Here is a 23,844-nt window from a genome sequence, read left to right on the forward strand (position 1 = left end):
TACAGGCACAGGGCTATTCCCCACCCAAGCCTGCACAAAAAAGTCCTGTTTCTGAGAGCAATTAACTCCTGTCCACAGCTTACCTAGAGATGAAGGAGTGATTACTCATATATATCCTAAAATATTCCCCATGCATTCATGTCTTTAAGAAGGGATTTTTTTTTTCACTGACTTGCCATTTTGCAAGCCTAATGGAATGGAGTTGAAACTTTAAAATTAAAAACAAATGTCCTGGTTTTGAACAATAGTAATGGAATAGCCCGTTGGGTGACTTTGCCCCAGAGGGTCTGTGTTCAAAGAAAAGTGACAGCAGCAAGCTCAGGCAGCAGAATAATCCTATCAGCAGAACATTCAAATTATTTTATAATGAAATAAAATTTGCAACTTATATAGAAGCAGCAGATGCTTTAAGACCTCCAAATTCACTGCCCCTGAATATATGCAGAATTACAATGACAAAAGGTGGCAAATGTTGAAATTTTAATGACACCCACTGCACTTGTAATCATGTAAATTCCATTACTACTGAAAAAAAGTTCACATGACTGTTCTAAGCAGTAATGATTTGCAGTATCATACTTTTATGCTATTTTTCTATCTTTATTCTATTCTATTTCAGGTTAATTAAATCCTGATGTTATTAACAGGTATTCTAGTAAAATCAAGAATTGAGAAATGGCATTAATTTGTTCTTAGACTTTTTCTGCTGAGGCATGTGGAGGAGCATACTGAATAGTTTTTTTTGGACTTTGCCATGCAAATAAATACATATTAGAGCATTTTAATTAATTGACCAAACAATATGACTTTATAATATTTTAAGCTTTACATTTGAGATCATATAAAAAGACCAGGAAGGTTTCAGGTAGGTTTGTCAATATCCACTTGACTTTAGCACTGCATTTTAGGGTGAATGTAAACAATAGGTTTTCACCTTTTTTCATCAAATTTCTGTTTATATGAAAATAAGAATTAACATCTACTGTTGCTGCATTAAAGATTGAGAGCCTTTTGAAAGCTGTATCTGAAGAATTCTGTAACTAAGAAATGTTTGAGGAGACTGAGTAATGACCTTATGTTTTGTAAAGCTATAGAGGTTGTCTCATCAGAAAAGTGAGAGGTCTGTCCCTTAGAGTTTACAGTTTGCATATTTAATTAAAAACATTAACATAGAACTGTTCCCTCACTCTATTGCTCTGCTGTGTGTGTGCAAGAAACCCAGCATTTCCAGGCTTGCTAAGGAAGCACTGGCTCAATTTTTGCTGCTGCAATTAGGGCTGAGCATAAGAATGTAAAGTACGGAGGTTATCCTCTGTTATTTTCTATTAATTAGCCACAAGCTAAATGTGCTCTTTCTAAGCTTACTTACCAAGAGAACAATGAAAACATACTAGCTGCAATAAATGTGTAGATTTAAAAGCAAAGTGCTCTTGGCTATATTAATATTACTTTTATTAATGTTGAATAATGTTTGCAAGAATATATTTTTTGTTTTTAATATTACTTTGAACATCAGGAATGCCCCATTGAATGACACAGGCAACAAAAAGGATTTTAGTAAAAAAATACTAATAAGTCTTCTTTTTCCTTAATTATGTTTCCTTTTTGGAAAAGTAAAAGCCCCACCCCTCCCTTATCCTCCTTGAGTGCCCTTTAAATCAGGACACCGTTGACACTTTGTTTCCAATTAACAGTAAAAACCTTCTTTGATCCCTTGACTTTTTTATGAGATGAATTTATATTTTCTAGACTAACATGCATGACAACATAATTCTCCACACTCATTAATATTCGACTTCTTTGCTTTAATGAGGGAAACGAAGAGGAATGGAATGTCATCTGCTTATCTAAAGCAGCAAGGGCTTTGCTAATATTCACACACAAAACACCCCCATTTAAATAACATTAAAATTGTGACACATTTGGCCAAAACCAGGTCATTCAAAGTTAAGCCAGACACACTCGGAGCTGAAAAAGAGCTCTATGCAGGATCTTCCAATGTAAAAAGTTGGTAAATCTGTGTTTCTACTTGATTTTTTCATATTTTTGAGGTATGATCTGTGGAAAGATTAGTAGGTTTATTACAATGAAATAATGAAACTCTGGTATCTGCTGATTCCAATGTGATTCACATTTGTGTTTCCCATAAACCTTAGTGGGATCCTTAGAGCTGAGAATAGGCACAACTCCTTATTCCAGCTGTGGTTTTGACCCTAAATATCTCTATGGCAGAACTCAAAAAGAAATCCACATTTTTGTTCTGAATCCATTGAAACTTATTTGATATTAATATAATTCCAAATTTTGATAAGTTTTACCACTACAACTGGATTCAAATAAAGCATATGTATATCCTGTATTCATTCTCAAGAGGCACAAAAATTTGCATTCAGAATTTTGCAACTAGTTTAATGCCAGACAACTCTTGCCAAATTTAATGTGAAATTCTCTTTTTGAATACTTGAATTAAATTGAAAGAGTGTACTCTCCTTCCCTATTTCCTGTTTCTAACTATTATTAAGAGATTTTCTAGTACAAGAATATTAACTTTATGTGATATGAGTACTTAAAGCTCCAGCTTAGAAGGCTGAGTATCTGAAAATATCCCCTAGTTACTTCTTAAAATAGCTACTCACAGTCTATATAAAGTTGTGGACTAATTCTTGAGTAATAGTTTAATATGATTCCTAATAACTTATGTTACTTTTGCACTTCTAGAAGGACTTTGTTTTGGTATAGGAACATGATTGTGTAATTTTTTTCATGACTTTGAGAATTTTTTGGCACAAAGTATTATGGATCTTTGCAAAGAAATAGAGATCTATACCTGTAATACTTTTTAGTGCATGATGGAAACTCTTAGGTCAATAGCATTACCACTAAAATGGAAAATGCTGTACAGAATGTCCAGAAAAAGTCTCCATCAGCAGCAAGCCTGAAAACCTGAAAACAGACGTGACACTATTAGTATACAGATGGACTTTAGAGAAATACACAAAGATTTCAGTCAGCTAAGGATAAAATAAAATGGTGTTGAGGTATAGCTGGATAAAAAACAAATAAATAAGAGTTAAGTCTTCATATCCTATCTGAGATTTTAGTGAGCTGGACTTGAAAGAAGTTTCTTTTAAAAAGCATTCTGTATTTGAACAATTTATAAAAAAAGATATTTTTTTTTCCTTTGTGATATATTCTTTAGATCAGTCCCTTTTGCAGCAATTTTCCTGGTATTGGATGCACTTCACCTTATGATCTTGATATCAGCTTCTGATATCAGCAAAATCTGAATGCTTCTGGAAAAAAATTATATACAGATTAAGTGTTAGTGGAATCATAGTTTTTCAAGTACTTTGAAAACTTGTCAGGTCACTCATTTTCTCTTTACAAGCTTTTCTGTACAGCTGACATTTTTGGTATTGTAATGTTGAAATCTTATGAACAGTTGTGACCAAATCCTGCACTTTCCACAATGGCTGAAGTGAACGCAAGCACATTAGCCATTGAATGGTGCACTGAAATGCAGGCCCTGAAATTTCATCGGATGGATGGATGGATGGAAGGACAGAGTGAGAGCAGCTGGGGAGAGGCTGAGGGCATGGCCTGCTGTGTGCTGCAGGTGGGGCTTCCCTGTGCATGAGAACATCATCCTGCCTCCTCAGCAGTGACTTGTGAAGGGTTTTGTGCTGCACCTGGGGTGCTGGCATAGGGGAGAGGTGAGAAAGAACACGAGAGAGGAGGTGGAGAGATGGGGGAGGAGATTGCAGGAGATTCCGCTGTTTGTGTCCGGATCATGTCACCCATGGGATTTTCATCTCTGTCCACGGAGATCCACTTCTCTCAAACAATAAATGTAAAGCAAGGCATCAAATGGCAGCAAGCTAGTTGCACATCTCATGCCTGTAGGGTTGGTTGAGATTGTCTTCAGTCCCAAGACACTCTTCTACTGTGCTCATTACACAGCAAAAATGGGGCCTTAACTTGGGGTGACTCAGAGGCCAGCCACAGATAATGCTGTGCAAATATATTGCTGCAAAACAACTATTCAATATGTTCATCTTTTAACTCAGGGTTGCAGTGTTATATTTTCCATGAGGATGACAAATTTGGGGGCGGGGGGGAGAGAAGTAGATGTAACAAATAGATTTTAAAATTAGACTTATCAATATGCTGTGAATACTGGATTACATCCACTCAGTAAGAGCAAAGGCATACAGATCAGAATTCTTAGATAACAAAAAGGAATAAACTGAGTATAGTAATGGAAAGATATTCACTTCTCAATATTCATTGCTGCTATATCAAGCTAAAGGACTTATTTATATTTATAGATTGAAGCATATCTCAGATGATATAGTAATCTAAAGTTTTAGTGCTGTAAGAGAAGTCTATATTCTCAGCACCAAAGATCTGCTGGCTTGAGGAGCAGGCATGGCATTGGAGTTTTCTCAGTGCTACCATGCCCTGACCTTCAAGTGTCATTATTTTGAAAACTGGATAGTTTCTTTCTGTCCCCTTCTATATCTTTGCCTCTTTCTCAGAGCTGCTAATGAAACCTTCTCTTAATAGTAGTTACTATGGTATTAGTGATGTGGATATATTCATCACCAAGCATTGCTGTGATACAATTGGCTGTGGCCAGATGGGGCATGTGCAGTGAAAATTGTGTTTATTTGACTACAGCTGAAGACCAGCACCAAGACTTAATCATTTTCTTTACATGGTACAATCTAAACTATTTAATTTAATAGTCAGTTATTTGTCTACCACAGAGTAGAAAAGAATGTAAAGGCAGTCCATTCACCCCTGAGAAGCAGCTTTTATGGACAGGATGTTGTTACTGGAGGTAGAGGGGAGGCACACTGCTCCTGCCAGCTGCATGGCTTCAGCTGCACTTATGTCTGATGTCAGCATGGGGCTGCTGTTCTGTATTTGAAATGTCCTCTGGATAAAAATTTCCATCACAGCTGCCTTAACCAATTGACAGAACATTCTGTCTGAAGGTGCGGATGTGTGGCTCCCAGAGCAGAGATGGATAGCTGCTATCAGTACTAGAAGAAAATGAGCCTGTCTCCCAACCATAAACTGAAACATGTTCTCACGATCAAAGATGAGAAACAACGTTCACCCTTAGGAAGGAGGAGACTCCTTTTTTTTCGTACCGATTTCCTATTCTGATGTAGGCTAAATACCTAAACACATACACTATTGAGAGCCTCATGGAAATAGATTTTAATAACTTGTATTGTAAAGACATCTTCTTTCAATGGCTCTCAGAAAATAGTGGGAAATCCTGGAATAAGCAGATTAATGTCTGTAGAACATTAAAGAATAAAACAGCCCATACTTTCCAACAGATAGCTGCCATTATAAACCTCTCCTTGCTTATTTTGCTTTTTCTTTTGTCTGTCATATCAGAGCAACCCTTTGAAAATATGGAGTAAATATGACTCAGATTAGCAGAGCACTTGACTGAGCTACTGAAGCTCTTTGGTGGCAGTAGAACTACTCACAGCACGAGTGAGACACAGGTTAAACACATCTGTTCTGAGGATACTGCAGATCAGCATTATTTTTCAAGAGGACTGAAGACTGCAAGGCAAACCTTTGTTCAAAAGCTAAAAGAAAACTTTGATACATGCAAGAATTTCACTTAAAAAGCCACCACTGTTTTGGTGAGCTGTACAATTTATTATGCACCGTTTATCAACCTAGGAGCGTATCCAGGTCATTACAAATTTGATGTTTGCTTACTCAGTGATACTGCTTCCTGTACCTATTTCAGTGACAAAAATAATTTTCCTGCTGTGTTTCTCCCAGTCAGACCAACAAAAACTGAAGAAACTGAACTGAATTTTATTTTAGGGCTCGTATCAGTTGCAATTTTTGATGAATTCTTTTACAGCTAATTCATAGCTGAAGAGCAAGACAAAGGCCAGAATTCTAGACAAAATACAGAAACTCAGAGAATGAAAATCCATGATTTAAAGATGTTGGTATAATCTCTTCTCAAAACATAGACCTTCATTTGCAGTTCTGCAATCTCCTTCCAAAGTAAAAGCCTTAGTAACAGCCACATCCAGATGCTATCTTAAAATTTTTAATTACAAAGTATTTCGTTCTATACAGTGTCCCTTAAGGGAAGATAAAATTTGTGATATAATTCAAAACATTGGTATTATAAAATCGATAAATTATGTCATTTTCTTACTTGACATCTTTGACTAGATTATGAGATTTTATGTTGATCTTAACTTAATTTTGACCCTGATAAACAGGCAACATTTTAAAAAAATTACAGTAAAGTATGGTAATCTGGAATCACAGTGGCAAGATATAAAATGCCCCAGTGTTACTTAAGGAACCATTTTTCATTGTCTTACTTTCCCAGATACACAAATTGAAGAAACTCCCCTAAAGCATAAACCAGCCCAAGCAAACAATAGAAGATGAGGTTTTCTGAGATTTACCTGCTCTCTACTGGCCTTTATCTACTCATCTGCTAACAAGGCTCAGCGCTTGTGGATATGTTGCCATCAAATTTGTAGGTTCTAGGTTAGTGAAATGAGAGGATATTGTTTTCTGTCATTCAATCAAGTTATTCCATTGACTTTACAGAATTTGTATGATTACAATTCCTCTAGTGTTTCATGAAAGCAGAATAATTTACACTGTAGTAATATATTCAGCCATGGTTGACAACAGCATTAAATGAAGTGCTGCTTCCTTTAACTGAGGTATCAAAAAGAACCAGAAAGGGCAAAAGAAAAGGGAAAAGTAAATAAAATTATACCTCATGGAAAGAGAAAGCTCTTGATGAAAAGAAAATAAATTTTGAAATTGTGACAACTGAATAGGAAAGCACAGTAGAATCAGATGAATCAGAACACCCTGGGCAAAACATCCACAGTGTGTACTCCTTAAAGAAAACTCTACTGAAATAAAGGAGCAGATAAAGAGCTGTAAGAATCAAAGCACATATTAAGTATGCTGAAAACCATTTACAGAACAGGAATCCTAATTCAAAACAAATGCATTTGCTATTTACCAAACTGCTCAAAAAAAAGACATTTTTTAGTTAAAACATTAAGATGTTTTAACTAACTGGAGCATTAAGATGCTCCAAGATGATACCTATACAGCAGAAAGATAAATATGTGCCCATTCTTTATCAGAATTTCATCTGACTTCTAAGAAAGAAACTTGACTGGAAAACTGACGGGATACAGAGCTAAACTTTTCCCCTAGAATTACCACAGTAAAATACAGACAAACTGCAGAGGCAACTACGGTTGTCATATGTCTAATTTCCTTTGTCTTCTACTTCCATAGCAGTGTGTGAAAATATGAAGGTAACACAGAAGCTCCCTGACATCTGTACATTGTTATTAGTAAAGTACAAAAAAATCTGGTTTTCTCTGCCATCCCATTTATAACAGAATCGCTTCCTAGCTCAGCCTCTGTTACTAATTCTAAATGAATGTTGTCAAATTGCAAAGTGCATATTGTTGTCAGTGTAACCTGTTATTACACGCTAATGCTGTGTGTTAATGAAGTGTTAAATATCCAGAGCTGCCAACACCTTGATCCAAGGGAATATGAATACTATGAAATAGATGTGATACATGGCTAAAATGATAAAAATTATTGATCATTGCTTGAATGAATTTTTAATATAAATTAGGTATATGTTTCTAAATTAAGATATAAATAATCTAAATTAAGATATAAATAATCTAAAGGGCCAGATCTTGGCTTCCATCTCTCTACATTAATTTCTTGTAATTCTCTTTCTTTAGGGTTCAATCCTCCAAAGTGGTGCAGCTACATTGAAAAGGCTGCACACTCTTGCTTTGTACTTGATAATAATAGTGTTCAACACTTTGTAAGCTCATGTCTTGAATAATCAAACTTATTGATATCAGTAGCCTTATTCAATATTTAAAATTACAGTTTAGAAATGTACTCATTTTTCATGTGAAGAAAGGAATATGATGAAAGTCTACAGGGCAGTGATGTGCCTCAGAAATCATTCTACTGAAATGAATTACTTTTTTGACTGAGTAACTTCAGAAGGCATTCACATCAATATGGTTTATAATATGTGGAAAGGAAAATTGACAAAAATTCTTTGGAAAGTAGAAGCAGTACTTTCTCACCACTTCATAAACACTGAAATATACATTCTTTTATGTAAGGATGAGTGAAGGGGTTGAGATGTTCCTTGCCATCCAGCCTTTTTAAGGAATCAATCTTACTGAAAACCACAAAGATGCAAAGGTATCAAATGTAAAAGGAAATGACATTGTTGAGTGTGGACTGTGCTGTCACAGACACAGGAGCACATTAGGACAAGCAATACTACTTTTATTAGTAGCTGTCCTTTCTAGGAGATTGCTTAACTCAGCCCATTTAACAACCTGTTCCTTGCTTTTACTTTTCAAAATGCATTGACATTTGCCCTTCTTATTTCTGGATGCAGCCAAACAAATCCAATAGACTGGGTCCAAGTATGGAAAACAGCAGTGTCATAAAGCTTAATTTCAATAACAAGCTTCAGCAGCTCAGAAAATGCATACTCTTCATTCCTCTTACAATGGAAAGAAGTATCATTTAGCCTCTAACAAGGAAAGAGGTAATGAGATAAAGATTTAATGCTCGTGTTTATAGGAGGCCTGTGTGAGATTATCAACTGGAGCAGAAGTTTGGTTTTGTTTGGTGGGCTTTCGAAGGGGTTTTTTGGGTCACATCTGAAAGTAAAAATTTAAATTTCTTGAACATAGATTACTAACAATTTCTTTTAAAAAAAATAGTATATTGGTGCAAAAGAATTTGTGCAGTAAGCATTATGTACCTGTCTTCATGCAGCTAAATATCAAAAGTTATGTAAAGTTATTATGTTTTTCTCTTCTGTTCTTCCACACAATAGCAATGGGGATTTTTCACATTCCCATTACATACTTTTCATTAATAGAGACTAATGTTCTTTGTGTCAGTGCTGTTCAAACAGAAGAAAAACCAAGGTCTGGAATATGGTCCAGCTGCCAAACTGGGAGCAGGATCTAATAATTTGTGTAGATCTAACTTAGTGCTTGATTCCTAAGTCAGTGACTCTGAAACAGTGCCATAAGAGTCTTTACTTATTTTTTGCATTACTCCCACATCATCAGCCAGTGAGGAAGCAGGAGCTGTAAGGAAGGTCAGACTTCTTCCTATTTCCCCTCAGCCAAGATTGATTCCAGCACCACTGGCTGCAGTAACTCCTTTGACCCTTGCAGTTTGCATTCCATCAGTTCTGCTCCTCCTGCTTTTTATCTCCAGCAAGGATGAGGGAATGGGATTCAGGAAGAATGTCAGCAGTGAATCCAAAAGTCTGAAAGCCATCACATTTAGTTGCAGTTACTGAGAGGCTTGGCTAGTTGTCACTTTTATTAGTTTTGAGAAAAAATAAATGTCTGTAATTCTTTGCTCTCCATGACCACTGAGAGTTTTATGGAACAGAAGCTCTTTCTGCATTTGATAGGTTATCCAGCAAAAGAATAATTACCTCTGATGAGCTCTCTGAAAAAAAAAAAAAATTACCTTTTTGTGACAAATATGTAAAATTATCAAACAACTGAGAATTGTGGTGTTTATAGTAATGCAAGATCTTTGAAAGGGGGAAAATAAATAATGCATTTAAATCTGCAAAATATCATCTTCAGCTGTAAAAATTTGGTGAGATAGATACTATTTAGCTATGTTGCAAGGCAAAGCGCAGCTTTAAGAAGTATTACTGCACTTTTCCATTTATCTTTCAACTCTGCCTATATTTCATTATTATTTCTACTCATGACTCATACATAGTATTTCTACATTTTTCTACTAAGATTGACATATCTCATTTATTTTCACACCAGAAACCTTTCCTATGCATTTCCACAGCCAGATACTAGTTTCTTTTAAATACTATATAGGCTTAAGGCCCTATTTTTCCAAATTCTAAAATTCAAAGCTCTGGGAGCTGCTATACTATGTGTACATCCCATCAGTAGGCCACAGGATATGTAATAATATTTCCATATCAAGTTAAGGCTCCCTATTATGTCTGTGTGTATATATATATAAATCTAAACATATATGTGGGCTGATCAGTTTGCAAACAACTGAACTGCACATAATTCACTCATTTATAAACAGACTTTTCATCCAGTCATTGGTTTTTATACCAAATATTACGTTAGATTGTTTGAAACTGATTCTCCTCTTTCCATCCAATACACAAACAACTTATAGAAGCCTTAGGTGAAAGAAGCATGAAGGAATTCTCTGGTGCTTTTGTTCTCATTCCCATGAGAATGATTGTGCTTCTGATCCATTGCTGCACAGTGAAAGTTCAAATTAAACATTTTGCACTTAGGATGAATAAAAGAAACATTAAAATTTCTTTCAAGTATAGCAAAACTGTAAGTTTAACTTACTGTCCTATATCCCCATGTGTTATTGAGTCAGGTTTACATACTCAATACATTTTCCCAAAGGCTATTGCAGATTTACAGTGCATTCTGCTTTCCTGAAGTACTTGCTTGTCTACAAAGTACTACTGATAAAAATTAGATATCAAACAAATGAGATGGGTGTCATTAACTTATAAATAATTAATTGAATGCCAGTTTGGTAATAAATATTACAGAAAAGACCAATAGGTTCCAAAAGAGTATTTCCTATATAGGTTCTTATTTAAAGTGCAAGGGTGTGATGCTGTTTAGGAGGCTGAATTATATATATCTGGATTTCTAATTAGTCCAGCTATTAACCTTTTCTCCAGTTTCTCTCTTTGGTGATATACTGTACTATAAATTCCATAAGAGATTACCTTGCAGAAAATATGGTTTTTCATAAATGCCCCATGCATATTTCATAATCACTTTTAATTTATTTATTCTCCATCTGATTCTCTACTGTCTCATACTGATGCAGTTTTACCTGTGCAAGATGGAAATGAACAGAATTTTGTGGTCACTTAAAGAAAATATGCCCTTTTTTTTCTTATTTTTTGCCTTTTTTTTTTTTTTTATGAATATGGATTATAGAGCTTCCAAAGGGTTGAGGCAGCTCAGAACTTCAGGTGTGGAGTAATGCACCTAGAAGAAATTGCAGGCAGACCTAAGGCATTAAATTACTGTGTAACAAAATTATCAAGTCTCATTCCCCCTGAGCCCACAGTTGCCCAAGCAGGAGCGTGTGTACATCTATATCTATATATTTGTGCATACACACACATATATACATAAATATATACATCTATGCAAAGATCTCTGCAGGTCATCAAGATTTCTCCGCCCAGATCTCTAAATGGGTTATTTTTAAAGAAGTGGCATCAGAACCTTCTGCTCAGAGCTGATGAAAGCCAGTAAATGGGTGCCCATTAATGCTGCATTAGCATTGGAAAACTGCTGCACTTCACAAAAGCCTGCCAGAACACGACCCAGGCTGGACCCTTAAAATGGCTGCACATGTATTTGTAATTTGCCATCCATTCAGAAGGTGAAGAGAGGAGAGATCAAATTATCTAACTCTTCACAGGAACTTCTGAAAAATCAAACACAATGTTGTTGTGCTGGAGCAGTTTCAAACATATCTGTAAACTCAAAATGCTTGTTTTAAAGATATTTTAATTAATTGTTCTGTTACTTCATATCTTTAGAACAGTAGGTTGATGTCTATAAGGATTTCAAAAGTCAAAACTGACAATACATATTTAACTATCAAAACCACCCAGCTTCTGCCTTCTCATCTAACTAGCCCTGCAATCTAGGAACATCTCTGCATATTGGGATTTCTGTTAAAGTTAGTATTAATGAAATAGAGTTTTAAATTTCCCTAGGCTCAATCTAGACATTAAGAATATAAATGTAAATTAGCAGGGACGAGCAAGCAGCCTTGAATACTAACATTTTCATCCCATAACTTTTAGTTAAAAATGTGCTACAGAATGAGGGATCCAGCCTTCTGCAACTGGCATGCTCAAATTCCATTAATAATTATCAGAATATTTCTATAATTGTCCGTGTGCTTGCTATAGCACTGTAAGACTCAGACAGCCTCCAGTTACAGATTATTACTGTCTGTCTGATAAATAATTCCTCTCCAATTCCATTTTGACTTAAGACTGTTTCTAAAAAGATTCTTTTCTGCTTAAAAAAAATCCAGTTATAGAACAAATGTGACCACAATATTCTACTTATTTCACTTTTTACTGGCAAGACAAATCTTGCAAATTCATTCCCTTTTCCTGACATTTTTATAGCCACCTGCAGTGCTTATTTTCATTGCAGTGTATTTTGTATGATCATGGGTGTCCACACTCTGCTTTCCTTGACTCTCTATCCCCATCACCACTGACAGTATGTTCTGATGGTAAGCAAGTGAAAAAAAGATAAATAGTGATAATTACTTCAAACTGTTGACATGGTTAGTAGTGAAGAACCAATTCTAGTTATAAAACCTGAGATTTTTATACTTGAAGAATGGCTCCTTTTAAAACTTTTCACAGTGATTAAACATTCACTATTTGTTATGACCTGCTGCATAATCTAACTCTTTACCCACTCAGAATCAATAATCTCTTTCAATATATGCTGATAGCAATGACCATAACTAGAAGACAGTAAGGGCTGGAAGGACAATGATGACACCTCACTTGAAGTGCTGAAAAAATGTTTGTGTTTTTTGTGGCTATTCAGGAGTATTATCTCATTGGAACAATTGGGTTGAATAAATTAAAAGGAATAGTTTCTTATAAATAGAGTGATTGTGAATGCTTTATATGAAAGTATTTTTATTCTGTTTTCTTTTGGTGTAATGAAAAAAGTGATCAATCACAGAACTAAAAAATAAGCTGGAAGGGATCTCAAGAAATTTTTGATCTTACTCCCACTGGGAGCCTGGACCTTTCAAGTTTGAATATTCCCAAAGATAAGACCCCTCCAGGCAACATGTTCTAGTATTTCCATGGTGAAAACATTTCTCATAATATCTAGCTGTAATTTCTCATGTGTGCCTGTTGCCTTTTTTCCTGTCCCATCCTGCTGAACTCACTCCAGAAAGTTGCTGTCTGCCTCGTCCTAGGGGAGCTCTAAACCATCTGTCAGGTGTGGACTCAGACATCCTGCAGAGAGGCACAGCATGGCTTCCCCACCTGCTGGCCTGCTGTCTTTCAGGGATATTTTGCTTATTCTTGTTCAGTTTGTTCCTCAGGATTCCCAGGTGCTCCTGCTGTCCTGCCTCACCTGTGCACTGTGCAGGCTCCTGACTCCTCTGCACTCACCTGCACGACTTGGTCTGGCCCTGAGTGAACTTCCTGAGGGTCCTGTGAGCCCTGGGCTGTGCAGGGACCACCCCTCTCCACTTGATATTATTCCCAAATTCGCACCCTTGCCCACACTTCAGGCTGTTAATAAAGGCATTATATGTTCTTCTGACAACAACAGAAGATAAGGAATCTGACAGGTATCTATGTGGATGGATGAAATGGTTGATTGCTGTGTATTCCTGTTTTTCCAAAAGGAACCATATGAATTGACAGTATTTTAAAAGATTAAAAACCTTCTCAATGAATCTTGAATAAAGAAGTATATATAGATTTTCCTGAACACCTGCATGATAATGATGCAAGCCTCAGAAGAGTTTGTGTGAAATACGTCTTGATTTACTACCCAAAAAACAACCCCATATCCATCAGTTTCAATGTGCAGTTTTTGTGGGAGTAATTTGAGAGATTTTGCTAACAAATACAAAGCTGAAAAAAAAGAGTTCCCTTGTAAAAATTTGAAATTCTCTATTTGCTCCAGTGTAAGTGATGCTAAGGGATGAAGATACCTGACAGTCTTCTACACCAACCTTTGTAATTTTCAATAAGTATTCCAGAAATTTGCTAATGGATTGTATCCTAAGCTTTGGGTCATTTGGTTTGTTTCATTTGGGTTCAATTTCTTTTCTGATTTTGTTTGGTTGGTTTTATCTCATAGATAATGTATTTTTTAGCACAACATCCTTTTTTATGTTACTTATTGATTTTCTGAGTTTCAGCCTCAGTTCTGAAGACAATTCGATGTCTTCCTATCAAGTGAATTTTGAGTACAATATTTGAAGTTGCTAGAGAATAGTAGAAAATTAGTCCAGCATGACTCTCAGTCACCTTTGTTAAGGGACAATTAGGATACTAGCCTAGGCCATAAATTTTATTGCAGTTTCTTACAAAAGTGAAGATGAACAAGAAAATTCAAGGCATCACAATTGTCAGTGTGATGCCTCTTAAAAACCATTTGGTTTAAAAGCATTTGACATAATTTAAAAGACATTTTTTGCAAGCTTGCCTCCTAGGAAGCACTTGGGAGTCTAAGTAAAATTTGAATGTTTATGTTTTAAAGCACTTTTAATGCAAGAAATCTGTGTATAATTATCTCTAATTAGTCATCTCTTCCACTGAGACTTATACTAAGCATTTAGTTTTTCTCTACAGTAGCTATTTCCCAGGCTTCTTTAATAACTAGGACTGTCTGACAAGCTGAACTCAGGATCAGATTTCAAATTCATCTTATTCCATTCTACCTGTTGCTTCAGGACATTTCTTAATGAGGCCAGAGTTACTTTCATGTCTAATTAAGCTGAAGAGATTAAGATATTTAGGTCTTGTTTTTGTATACTCTCCTAAGGGAAAAGTAAATACATAAGCAACAGAGATCAGCAGAAATACAAGAAAGAAGAAAAGCAGCAGGAACACAAGGGATTATTATGTAATATAAGGGAACAGGAAAAGGCTGGGTAGATTATCCTTCCTAAAGTATGTTCACTTGCCTCAAAAAATATTGGACTGAACTGTGAGTTATCCCTAACATGATAATATGTATTTATCAGATGAACCTAAAAGAGAAATATGGAAGAAGGGACTTTATGTCTTTATAAAATGTCTATATATATCTGAAAACAGATCCTGATTAGGATTTCCTATTTATATAATAAACTGGAAGGTAACCATGAGACTGATGAAACAATGTATCCAAAATACTCTATTAAACATGCCTTTGTTTTTTATGTTCCTTATCTTCTCCAGTGTCAGCTTTCAATGCAATGAGAAATTTATTATTTCATTTGGGAAAGAAACGATCCCTGCTTTATGGAAGCTTAATCTCTCTTCAGAAGTGCTTTACCTTAGTTCCACCCTAATGGGCAAGTGGATAAACTCAAATCTCTTTTAGCATGCATTCATATTCCAGAGTACACATTTCAATTGAATCTTTTTCAACAATGTTTTTTAATAGTCATCTTTCTTAGTAAAAGGTTTCTCAAATCTTCTTGTTTAGGTACAGCTTTCTGCAGTACCAAAGAAGTTCCTTCAAAAGGCAGCAAAGCATTTAAACTAATCTTTTCATAACTCCAGCTCCTTTCAATTACCTGGCTGTACACTTATTTATACATTTTGCATGTTGCTTTCATGTGAATTTATGGGTTTTCTCATTTTTTTCTTAAGATCTGAAAATATATGGATGCTCTTACATATTTTTGCCTTTTTATTCATGACCTAGAATTCATTTTTATTTGGGTCTTGGAGGGAAGCTGGGAGATCTAACTGGTCTGTTTGGAGGGTTCTGTAGTTCAAACCAAAATAATGAAGAAAAAATTTCTCTGTGTCAGTTGGAAATTGATTTTTTTTCTCCCAGTTTATCAAAAAAAAAAAAGAAAACCCAAGAGTGTAACTTTAAACATTAATATTTCTTATAATTAACTGAAGGCAAATGAAGTAGCAGGCACCGCAGGTACACACCGGCGGCCACCACCCAAGCCAGGCTTCCTGGGAAGTGGCGAATCAGCCCCGGTGCCAGGAGCATCAGCACCACCTTGTGTTCGTGGGACGGGAAAATCAGCCCGGAACGCGCCTCCCCAGGCATCCACACCGCAGCGCTTCCTCTACTCCCCACTGCAAGCTCACGAAGGAGCCATATTTGTCAGAATTATGCATAATTTTTGCTACTGTAAGTTTAGAATAATCGATATATCCAAGTACATGAGAATTTATCCGGAAACTCGCTTGCATTTTTGGTCAATTCATGAGCAGCCGCAGCACATGAACAGCCCAACTACTGCCAGATTTTTTCAGTAGGCATCTTGCAACAAGATAGCTTAGAGGTGAATTTTGTGAGAATGTTTGCAGTTATTTACAGGAGTTCTTTCTGAATGTGAGACATGACACTGTAAAACCTATTCTTTTCTTTGAAAATTTAAAAAGGGAACAAAGGAGACCAGTGTCATGTAGAGATGGAGAGCCTTGAGAGAGAGTCAGTGTCATGTTTGGATTCCTCTTTCATAGCCTGTAAACATCCTACAAGGCAGTGCTGCTTCCTTCAGTCTTTTGCACGGTAGAAGCTGTTCTGTAAACAAATCTATTTCTGGTACATTTTTTCCACCAACTTGACTATGAAAATACATCAGTTTTCATTTCTTTTTAAAAAAAAAAAAATCACTTCTCTCTATCCACTTGGTTCTGGGAGTGCAGTTTCTGGAAAGAAATATCCCATCAGAAATTGCAGTTACTTCTCTTTTAGTTCTATTATATGAAGTACAGTATCTTGCAGAAATTCTGGGACAAAACCTGTTCAAGAACTGGTAATACTATGGGAGAGCAATTTCATAGTCAGTTTTCTACACCTTGGTGTATTTAACCTAGCTTCACAAAAGTCAGGTCTTCCATCTGAGAATGAAACAGAATAGCAACTGTCCCTACTTTCTGGCCCCTTCTTCTGGTCCAGAAATTAAAAACTTCTGATTGGTGTTTCACAGCTCACTTTCACTTTTCTCATCTTTAAAAATTTGAATGTTCCCAGACTAAGTGCAAGACTGTGTATCTGTACCTCACTTTAGTGCAATGTATCAATTTTCAGTACACACATAACTAGAAAAACATATAATGGCATGGTATGCTGATAAGTGTTAAAAAAATTATCCTGATTCTCTTTTACCCTTCAGTTAGTGCATCATTACAGAGAATTTGCATTGGGGACAGTTAGACTTCTGTTTTGATCATATTTTACATCCACGCCTCATGCACTTCTGTCAGACTGATGTAAGGTATCATTTAAAAAAATTGACATTTTCCAAACCCACTGTGCAAACTCTGCATGAAGGATCAGTCTCATTAGTTTCATCAAGTATAAACCTGGGTTTTTAAAAAAAATTGCAACCTTGTGTGGTATGGTTGGGATCCCATGTTGATGTACACCACAGGCTCTCCCTCAACAGTGTCCTTTTAGAGGTTGACAATGTCTCTAATGTCCTTGTAATTTTTCTCCCTGTTCCAAAAGGGGCAGGGCACTGTTATTAGTGCTACTCAGTCCCTTCTGTCACTTTCTGTCAGACAGCTGGGATCTCAATGCCCTTTATATTTGAGTAGTTTACTAGCAGTATTAAGGGACTCACTGTAAATATTCCATCACCTTTCTGAAATAGGTTTTTTCTGTTGAAAAGACAGAAAGAAACGAAGTCTTTCCAGTACCTTACAGGGCAATAAGAGAGCTGTAATAGAAACTTCTTACAAGGACATGGAGTGACAGGACAGGGGGAATGGCTTCAAGCTGCCTAAAGGTAGGTACCTGATGAGGTATTAAGAGGACCTTCTTTGCTGTGAGGGTGCTGAAGCACTGGCACAGCTTGCCCAGGGGGCTGTGAATGCCCCATCCCTGAAGTGTTCAAGGTCAGATTGGATGGAGCTCTCAACAACCTGGTCTAGTGCCAGGTGACCCTGCACATGGCAGAGGGTTGGAATGAAATGGTCTTTAAAGGTCACTTCCAACAAAAACTGTTCCATGATTCTATGGAGTTGAACCTTGTATTTTGTGTGTTACCATTGGGATCTGGCTGACCTCTTGCCTCGGTGTTTTGAAGCCTGCTAACTGTAAGAAGGAGTTATTTCTACAAATGGCAAATCAAACAACCACTTCAACTATTTAGGGATGTGTCTTATGTCTCACAGTCATCAGGAAAGCAGTCTAGTATAAACTGGAAAAATTCCACACAATTTCAGAGAAGTTTTTGAGGAATTCATCTGATTGAAACAACAGAGGCACAACGAGGAACTTTCAGCACCATTCTCAGAAGCACAGACTGACAGAACTTTGGTGAATGGTGATAATCCTACCCCAGGTGGGTTGAAAAGTTCCTCTTCAGCTGTGAGACCAGCAGCTGTGTCTCAGGTCTCAACCCAGATTGTTGCAATGCAGTCAATGATCTTTATTCCCCCAGGAGGAAAATTTAAAACCAGTGCTTCAGCATATCTCAGCAGGTAGAGACAATGACTCACTCAGGAGGCTCATCTGAACTTGAGTGAGCCAAAGGTGTCAAGCCAGTCCTCAGCATCAGTCTGCAATGATGAGTGCTGCACCTGTGCACTCGAGATACCACCCCCTGCCACTTACAGAGAAAATCTCCACTGCAGAGAGCTGTAATGCTATATGAACCTACCTGTGTAGGAAAATTCCAGTTAGCACCAGTATTTCTAGAAATATTTACTCGTTGTTTTCTTTTAAACTAGTTTAGCAGGCTTGGCTGTGAAATCTGAGGCTCAGAATTCTTTTTTCTAAATGTATTTAGGTTTGATGTGCTTAAGGACTCTTGTTTCCAGGTATAAAAATATTCATCCTGATCCTGGGAAAGCTCTCTATCTGTATCTGTTCCTTCCACTGGAGCATTTCCCCTGAACTCTTATTGTCCCACTCTTACTATCCCACAGGATGCCCACTGGGATCTGCTCCTATTTCTGTTGGAACTTGCATGTAACACCTAAAATTTCACACTTTCTTCTGCATCTTTTTCATGGAATAATACATAGTATCTGCATGGTTCTCCAAGCAGATCTTTTGAGTTTCCCTAACTCATTAGGGAACATCCATGGGTATCTGAAATTATCACATATATATATACATATACATCAGACACTCGATACCTGGGAACAATTTTCCACTGCTGAGTTGAGCCATGTTATTTCATTTTCCTCAGCAGAGGCTGAAGAGACAGAGGTAGAACTGAACATCCACCTCCAGTGGTTATCTTTTTATGCTTTCCCTTGATGAGGCTACCATCTTTTTCTGACTACTGTACGTTAATGACTACAACAGGCAATTCTATAGGATTCCAAGAAGAAGAATTATTATTAATTTGTGTTCCTTGTCTGCCCACAGACAATATTTACTTCACTTTGGTACTATCTTAAAACCTGGAATCCAGATGGGTCAGCTGTCTTGGTTTATGTTTCTGTGACTAACATGGTGACTTCATTCAAGACCTTTTTCTTTCTTTGGTTTTGAGTTATATCCATGTTATCTAATTTTTGTGTTAATGAGTGACAAATGTTAAAGTCTGTCCAGAGAGAGAAGAAACCAAAACAAACATGTCCACTGGGAAGGAAATTTACATTTTACTTTAGGCTCAGAAGAACTCAGACTGATCTATACTGCTGATCTTTACTACATCTACCAGGACTAAATCACAGAAATTTGAGATGACTGTTTTAGCTTAAAATAATTAACTTGTAGAAATAGTTAACGATGAATATTGTTGAATAGCTTCAAGATTAATGAGAAATAGATTTGGTTACTTCTGGCTTTTCTGGGCTTCCTATGAAAGTAATGTATTGAATAACAGATGATTTTACCTAATTTATTATTTTTTATTTATGCATTCCAAGATATTACATAGGTACCTTGAAGATGTTAATTTCTCCAAATACTTATATAAACACCATAAATTAACTGTCTGAAGGAAGTACGTTCTGGGGCACAGCACAGAGTAAACAAAAGGACTCCACTTTGGGTGGTCCATGCAGAAACTTACGAAAGACTTACAGAACTTACAAAGAAGTAACAGCAATAGTGAATTGCACGCTTTTTTCACAATGTTTTCCTGGGACTGAATGCACAAGCTAAATGATGTAAATAACCTCAGTGATTTTTAGCAATTGACAGATATGTGTATGCAGTATCCATATGAACATAGACCAGGATGGAGGCAGACTGATGAGCCAGGTCCAGCCTCACAGGCACACCTTTTCCAGTTCCTTGCATTTCTTCAGCACAATAAAATTTTTACGAATAAGTGCTGCTGCAGAATTAGCTGTTATGAAAAGAGCAGGTGGTAATAACCTCTACACCTTGTATGCCTTCTTGAGTATAAACCGTGTAGAAATGATGAAATTATAGAGATCATCACCAGCTGCAGTTCCCCTCTGCTAAGACCGGGGACTGTTAATTGAGGTGGCCACCGGAGATCCCCACTTTAATAAACTCACATAGCGAAAGGAAGGCTGCTGAAGCACCTTGTTTAAATCAGCGTCCCTCTCCCACGCCTTGATTCCACTATCGGTCTGATTTCCCGAGCAACGTAAATTATTTAGGTGTTCTGCGCTACATCCCAAGGCAGAGGCCCGGGACGAGCGGGGAGCCGGGGCAGCATCCCTCCCCGAGGCGAGCGCAGCCGCCTCACCTGCCCGCAGACTTGCCGAACTCTGCCCGAATCCTGCTCGGCCACGGGCGGGGCCGCCTCAGCCGCCGCCGCCGCCCGGTCCCTCCCCCGGCCCGCGCCCCCTCACTCCCGCCCGCCCGCCCGCCGCGGGGCAGCCCCGGCGCCGCTCGCGCCCCCTCAGCCCTCGCCCGCCGAGGTCGGCGCGAGGCGGCTCGAGGCGCGGCGGCGGGCAAGGCGCCTGCGCAGCTCTCCCGGGCATGCTCATTAACAGCGGAGGAGCCGAAAAGGGGAAAAAAAAAAGAGAGAAAAAAAAGAAAAATCCCACCCTGAGAGCGAGCGGCGCCGCTGACACTACACCCGCCGGAGAGCAGCGGCGGCGGCAGCAGCGGCGGGGCTGCGCCGCGCCGGCCCCGCGTCCCTTCACGCCTCGGCTCCCAGCGCCTGGTGCGGGCAGCTGCGGGGCGAGCCTCGGCAGCAGCAGCAGCAGCAGCAGCCGGCGCGTCCCCCCGGCGGGGCGGAGGGGCCAGGGCGGGCTGCGGGGGAGCCGCCGGCAGCGGCGATGTGGATTTATATTGGCCCGCGCCGCAGCCGCCGGGGAGCAGGGCGCGGGCACCGCACCTAGAGGCGATGGGCGAAGCCGTCGGCGGGGCTGAGCCGGGGCGCTGCTGAAAGTTCAGCCGGTGGCCGCGCTCGGTAAGTTTGCCGGGGAGGCGGGAGCGGCGCCGCGGGCGCCCGAACTTCGCGTTTCGCGGGGGGCAGCGGCGTCCGAGCCGGGGCGGCGAGGGTAGCGCCGGGCGCCGCCGGGGATGCCTTGCCCCGCCGGAGCGGGAGCCGCCGGGCGCTCCCGGAGGGGTTTTTGGATGGCACTGGGTGTGTACGTGCGGCTCCGTGTGCGCCGTGCGGACGCGGTGCCGGCGGGCGGCTGCCGGGCTCCGGGGCGGTTCGTGCGGGCACCGCGCGGCTGCGGGAGCGGGCTCCCGGCAGCGATGCCGCGCTCGGGGCTGAGCCCGGCGCCCCGCACGCCTACAGCAGGGCTCCTTCTCCCGCGGTTGCCGGGCGCGGTGTGTGGGCGCGGAGCGGCGCTCTGAGCGCGGTGCCATCGCCCGGGGCGGCAGCGGCTCCCCGTGCCCGAGGCGGAGCGGGGCGCGGCGCGGTGCGCGGCTCTCCGCGGGGTGCGGCGAAAGGCGGGGCGCTGCCGGGGGCCGGGCTCCGGCTCCGCGCTGGCGTTGCGGGGCCGCTCGCGTGAAAAGCCGCATCTCGGTGCGCGTAGGGTGAGGTGGCTCCGCCGGGGCAGCGGGACCGCGCTGCTCCCAGCTGGAGGATGGAGCAGCCTGATGTCTCACCGCTCCGCAGGCTTAATCTGCTAAACGTGTGCTTGGTGTATTCTTCTGCCACCGGTTGTGGGATCTGGTAATCTCCTTTAGTCAAGGCGTGTGTACATGCAGGCGTTACGCTGCTCTGCTGCTTCCAGCTGTTTTTTCTCTAAAACACCTTACGGCTGCAGCTCGTGACTGACGGTTTAAGCTTGGTGTGTGCTCAGAGCGGCTGTGGATATGATTGTGGTACATAGTGAGGAACCTGCCTCTGTAGTATTAACTGTATGCTCTTGCCGTGCTGAGTGGCAACACGTTTACCTTAGCAGATCTGGGCTTTACGTGTTCTTATACTGAAATCAATGACAAGAGCTGCCCACCTTCCCCTTTATTTGGATTAAATATATGCTACCTCTTTAGGCTGTGTAGTAACTAACTATCTTAGTGATAGTCTTATATTGATTGTTTTCCCAATATTCAAAGATTGTAGATACCCATCTTGATTGTGCTGATGCTTCCCTGGTAATTAACGAGTCAGATACACTGACTGTGGAAATAAATACCAACTGTCCGTGTGGTGGGGCAAGCATCTCAGACATCTTCTGTGTCTCCAAATGGTTTTGCAGTAACAAACCCCCACCCCTCCTAGTGCCTGGATTTTACCTGTTAATTGTGAAGCTTAACGTAAAGCAGTTTGATATTTGAAGTGTGGAGTTGCTGGTGTTGTAGTGAGCACTTTGTGAATCACAGAGAGCAAGATAAACTGTAGTAGGGGAAGAGCTATACACCAGAAGGTGAGATACAGCCCCAACAGCTTTCCTTCTTCCTTGTCCATAGTTTCTTTTCAAAGCTTATTTTATGCATGACCCTTAATGCTGTGGATTAATCTCAAAACACTTTTTCACAGCAAAATGCAATCTTCTTAATAGCCAGCTATCCCTATAGATATCATATTGATAACATAAATTCATCAGAAGTTGATACTGTAGTTTTAGTATAACTGTGTGTCTTGGGGATTTTGGCTTGCTGGTTTGTTTTAAGAACTCAAATCTCTAAACTGCTGGGGATTTTAGGAACCTCTCTCAGTCTTGTGTGGTTTTTATTGTTGTTTTTGGTGTGCCTTTTTTTGTTTCTTTTTTTAATCACAGTTTTGTTTCAAAGAATGGTTCCAAGTTTTCTGAATAACACATATCCAGTAGGATTTTTCTCTGAATATCTGATTTTTAAAAAAACCTCAATCAAAACCAAATAAAATCCCAAGACAATTATATTTCAAATACTGAAATAAAAATCCTTTATTTTAAAGAGAACAGTTCCTTTCAGTTGCCAAATTTTAAGTATTTAAATGATGTGTATAAATAGCAAACGAGAAAATTCTTATTAAAAGCAGCTTTTAAGAATGTGGGAATGCAAATTACTACTCTCAACACTTCAAGTAGTCAGATGTGGAAGTAAATGAACATATTGTATTGATGGCTTATGTGTAAAAAAGCCATTGAAGTGTATTCAGAGTTCTATAAAAGCAGTGTCATCTGAGGAAAACTGTGGCAAAGGAAGTCTATTACTCATTTGATGTGGCATCATAGTTAAAATGGTAGTTTTGAAAAATGAAGAAATTACCTGGTTGCTCACACGTGTGCCTGTAGTCGCATATGGAGCTGTGCAATGTTCTGCTCTGCAGTAATGGCTTTGGAACAGGTAGATGTATACTTCCTTCTTTCCAATGAGATAGGAAATTTAGAGAATTGGTGTTGATGTTAATTGGAGGAGACAGGACATTATTTCAATGTGATTCATGAGGTCTAAACGGTATGCATTTAATTTTTAAATGATCCTAATCTGAAAAATGTAGGAAGAATAATGCTGCTTAATTTATCACAATCTTAGGGCTTTGAATATGGGAGAAGAGTCCTCTCCATTTGGTCAGGAATGTTTTTTGTTCCCATCTTACAGACTGAGAGAATGCTGTGTCCTGTCTTTGCTTCTGTCACAATGACTGCCAGTGTCTCACAATGACTGTGTGGGACTAGATTTTGAAATGTTT

At 39.1% G+C, this 23,844-nt stretch overlaps 1 protein-coding gene across 5 annotated transcripts in view; it reads left to right on the forward strand.

Annotated features, from left to right (window-relative positions):
• The window catches only part of TENM1 (teneurin transmembrane protein 1), a 770,840-nt gene that overhangs the window by 442,931 nt on the left and 304,065 nt on the right, over positions 1 to 23,844 (forward strand). The window contains exon 1 of one of the 5 annotated variants that reach the window (XM_063170578.1): positions 21,016 to 21,180. The exons of the other annotated variants lie outside the window; for them this stretch is intronic. The gene's annotated coding sequence lies outside the window, so the exon portion shown is untranslated. Of the gene's footprint in view, positions 1 to 21,015; positions 21,181 to 23,844 lie in introns of those variants that run through there. 5 annotated transcript variants of the gene reach the window in all.

The sequence above is a fragment of the Melospiza melodia genome, chromosome 16 (assembly GCF_035770615.1).
Source record: "Melospiza melodia melodia isolate bMelMel2 chromosome 16, bMelMel2.pri, whole genome shotgun sequence".
In the NCBI taxonomy this organism is placed as follows: domain Eukaryota; kingdom Metazoa; phylum Chordata; class Aves; order Passeriformes; family Passerellidae; genus Melospiza; species Melospiza melodia.